This window comes from Actinia tenebrosa, unplaced genomic scaffold, assembly GCF_029948245.1.
Source record: "Actinia tenebrosa isolate PJP-AT-01 unplaced genomic scaffold, QUT_ActTen_1.0 PGA_scaffold0__85_contigs__length_37466705, whole genome shotgun sequence".
NCBI lineage: Eukaryota > Metazoa > Cnidaria > Anthozoa > Actiniaria > Actiniidae > Actinia > Actinia tenebrosa.
The window spans coordinates 31,337,445-31,341,895 of record NW_028292569.1 but is presented as its reverse complement, the minus strand read 5'-3'; the positions used below and the strand labels follow the sequence as shown (position 1 = coordinate 31,341,895).

At 44.0% G+C, this 4,451-nt stretch overlaps 1 long non-coding RNA gene across 1 annotated transcript; it reads right to left on the bottom strand.

The window, feature by feature from the left end:
- Positions 1-1,432: 1,432 nt before the first annotated feature.
- Positions 1,433-1,758, bottom strand: LOC148914076 (uncharacterized). The gene is made up of 2 exons (XR_016121799.1): positions 1,676-1,758; positions 1,433-1,474 (listed from the first exon to the last, which is right to left on the bottom strand). It is a non-coding gene; the product is annotated as an uncharacterized LOC148914076 (long non-coding RNA).
- Positions 1,759-4,451: the final 2,693 nt, after the last annotated feature.

The window sequence follows — 4,451 nt, the reverse complement described above, 5'->3', positions numbered from 1 at the left end:
AATTGCCCCAAAGGAGTTCTTCACGGACAAATACGCGCTGTGGATTGACATGCGCACTACCAACGATGAATCTATGCACGGTCAGGGCCTGCGGCTGGTAAACACTCAAGACAGCATCACTTTGGAAATTAAACGCACCAAACATGCCAACGATTCTACTAAGATAAACTGCTACGTCTTCGTGGTGTCTGACGCGCAGCTAAGCGTAGAAATGAATCAGCTAAAGAGCGTTGCACACTAGGCTCGCGAAAGGAAAGTTAAAATATTTGACTAATTTACCATGTTACGTAGCTTCTGCAAAGAAAACACCAAACTGCAATGCATAGTGCAAGGCGACAAACTGTACTTCAAAGGAAAGGAAGTCGCCGCGGCATTAGAATATTCCAATGCTAGAGATGCTTTGATCACGCACGTTTCGGATAAGTACAAGAAAAGACTGTCTGAGTTAAAAGGGGTCGTGAATCGCGACGCCCCTACCATACAGCCACATTCCGTGTTTATTTCCGAGCCTGGTTTGTATGAACTGATATTCAGCTCCAAACTGCCCAAGGCCGTAGAGTTCCGCGATTGGGTATTTGAGGAGGTCTTGCCAGCATTAAGGAAGACAGGCAAGTATGAAATAGAACAACGTTTCAATGGTCCAAACAAGTTGGTATTCAAGATCGAAAATGAATTCGACCTGCATAAGAAAGTCGTGGACTATATCCGCAGGTTTTACCCCCAAATGCTCGTGACCCCTGGTCTAGGCGAACTGCAGGATAGCGACGGTAAACGCATAAAGTGTTGGCAGAAAGGATATCAACGCGGTCAACCCGACTTGTTAATCCTTAATGCACACGTGCGATACCGTGGTTTCTGCGTCGAGCTGAAGACTCCAAAAGGCAACGGGGTATTATCTGAGGATCAACGTCGCCTGTTGCACGAATATGAGAGGAATGGTTATAAAGTAATGATCAGCAACGACTACGACGACATCTGCAGAGCCATCACAGAGTATGCACAAGGAATGCGTTTACCATGTAGGTGGTGCTGCAAGCGCTTTAAAAGCGCGCAGACTCTGGGAGCGCATTTAAAGATATTCCGTAGAATATATGAACAAGGAAAAATTCGATGAGTTAAAGTTCATACAAACGCACTGGAGGGAGCTGACGGTGGGGGAAATCTACGAGATAAAGAATTACGTGGTCTTCGAAGACATTGACCGTTTGCGTTTGGTCTTAAAGAATAAAAAAAGGACATACACCCTTTGGGCGCCTGATAGGATAAGGTACGCCATCGAAGGGCAGGATGTTACCCATGTCATGAGCCATGGTAAAAAGGATGGTAGGTGGGCATTTGACGTAGTTAAGTATGAGCCAGAGTGTTACGGCTGGGGCAATCTTTCGAGTTTCCCCCGGTCGGCCGTGTTAGAACAGCAAATCACTTACTGAGATTCCATCATTCAATCACTGCATTTATTAGAATCACGTAAAGACTGGGTAAAATACAATAAGGTATATCTGTATTAGTTAAAACCGCTTACAAATAGAAAAAATGTGCTTGATTAGAGAATGATTATGCAACACGTGGTCTAGCGATACTTAGAAATGAATGCTCAGCCAACTATAGGAAGTTTATGCTGAATAATAATATTGATAATTCCTTGTAGGAGAACTAAATATAATGAGTTACATACCTCTGTGCTACTTGGCCGGATAGCAAATTAGTTAATATTCTAAGGAGCTTCTTTCTTAGTTTAACTTTCCTTCGACACGCTACATCAACGTATCACCCAAATCAAACTATCCGATTACGGTTATGTGATACGAGCATAATCACTGGTAAATCATTAACACAGAGAGTCCTCTGCATGGTTAGGGGCGTCTAGTAGAGTCCTCTGAGCCTTTGGGTCGGCTGCGCACCAATGCCCCACGAAGGATTCCTTAAGGAATGCACTGCCACAATGGAGGCAGGTGTATTTTTTTCTCGTCTTTGGCTTGGGAATTATGCAATCTGCAGGGGGTTCGCACGTAATGCAGTCCATATATTGAAAGGGTTATTAGGAATCCTCCTAGAAATGCTGCTGCGTAGGCTATCATATATTTATTAGTTATTATATAATCAAGTGCGAAGAATGTGGTAGGAATTTCAGTAGCAGGCAGATGCTTAATTACCACGTCTCCCATAAGGTATGCAAAAAAGTAAAGCCCAGGCGTGTCTGCAAACACTGCCGCAGGAAATTTAGCAGCAAGCAGATGCTGGGTTACCATACTTCCCACATGGTGTGTCAAAAACACCTCAGGAATGTTAAGTAGAGGTTAAGACTTTGTTAAGCCACCCGCCAAACTCTCCCAAAAGATGCCTCAGAATGTTAAATGGAGGTTAAGACTTTGTTAAGGAAGGCCGAAAACTATCTCAGAAACCGCCCTAGAATGTTAAATAGACTTTGTTAAGACTTTGTTAAGACTTTGTTAAGACTTTGTTAAGGAAGGTCGGAAACCCTTCCGGAAACCACCTCAGAATGTTAAATGGCGGTTAAGACTTTGTTAAGAGACAGTTGAATATGTGCTCCTCTCTTACACATCCACATCTGTTACAGTGCTGCCTCCAATATTCCCTGTTAGTCCATGGGACACGTTCTAACGCGTCAAAACGGGGTAGCGTCCTACTTATCTTCCTAAAGTAGTCTATTCGATTCCTTAGGTAATCATCCTTCTGTTCACAACGACTCATCAGATCGCCGCACTGGTAACAATCCACTCCTTCCAGATCGTACTTCTCTGCAAAGTATTGGTATTTCTTCTCATGTCTTTTTATGTGTCTGAAGACGTTGGCGGCTACTAAGGACCTTATCACAGTAACTACACTGCGTAGTTCTACGGCAAACCCCCTTTTTGACGTGGTACTGCAGCTTCTGAAGAGTGCTGAACTCCCTATTACAGTCATTGCAGACCTTACTGATTGGCTTCTTTGTGCAAACTCCATGCCAAACATGGTATTGCAGTCTTTGCTTGGTACTAAATACCTTCTTACATTTCAAGCAGTCCATATATACTTAACAATATTTTAACCTCCATTTAACATTCTGAGGCATCTTTTGGAGGAGTTTGACGGTAACCTTAACAAGATCTTAACCATATCTTAACATTATGAGGGGGTTTCTTACGGGAGTCTTGGACCCAGCTTAACAATATTTTAACCTCCATTTAACATTCTGAGGGGGTTTCTAGGAGGGTTTCCGACCTTCCTTAACAAAATAACAACCATATCTTAACATTAGATTGGGTAGCGCATGAAGTCCAAGACGGACTCCTTGGCCCACATTGCCATCGTTACCAGCGCCCCAAATCTCTCAGAGCGTTTCAGACCGCACATTTCCTCATATAGCTCCTTTACGCGTCCATTCAACCGGTCTATTTCCTCCCTTTGCATTTCGACCGTCCTCTCTAGGTCTGACTTCTCTTTGACGACGTTAACCATTGCTTTGACTGCTTCCACGGGCTCCATTATATATCAATGGGGTTCATTAGATATAATGAACCCGAATCACATGCCTTGTAACGCTCTGATAGTAGGACCCACCGGCTGCGGAAAGACCCAGTTCGTGGTAGAGCAGCTATTAGGACCCTTTAGATACCGATTTGACTATATTGTTCTCCTTTGCCCCAGCTACGTGAATAACCGCACCTGGACGGGCGTGGGCGTAAAAGATGATGACTTCTTTGTAGATATCTTAGACCCTAACGAGTTATCTGGACATCTTAAGTTCTGGCACAAACAATTCCCTAAGGAAACGCAAACTCTCCTTATACTGGATGACATCGCCTGCGGGGACGACGTAAAAAGACGCACGTCGGAGCTCGTTAAACTCGCATTTAGCGGCAGACATGACAATATCAGCGTTTGGTTGCTCTCGCAGCACCTTACCAGTGTCTCCAAGCCCTTTAGGGAAAACATAGGTTCACTTGTCGTCTTCTACACACCAAGTAAGAGTGACCTGGAAACCATTTTAAGCGACTATGGCGGTGAAATATCCAAAGAACAGTTGCATGGATACATGCGGCATTTAAAAACCCACGAAGATTCCAAGATGATCTTCTCTTTGAGGTTTCCGTAAGACGTTAACATATATGGAGATTGAGCAGCTCATAGATGAAGTCCCCACACAGTTAGACGAAAGTAACCTTAAGGAACAACTTAACATCCTGGTGTCTTCTGGGAAGTGCAAAGAAATGATAGGCAAGGAACTTACCCATGAGCAAGTTAACAAGTTGTCGGAAGAGGAAGTAAAGAAGTTCCATAAGAGGTATGAAGGTGCCCTCGCCAGTAAGACCACGGACGCCGTAGCAGACTCCGCCATTAAGATCGCGACTAAATTGCTTGGACTTGCACTGCCCATAGACGACGTGGAGCAACTGCGGAAGGACATAAGAGATGACTATGTCATCGCCCAAGAACTTAAAATAACCTGT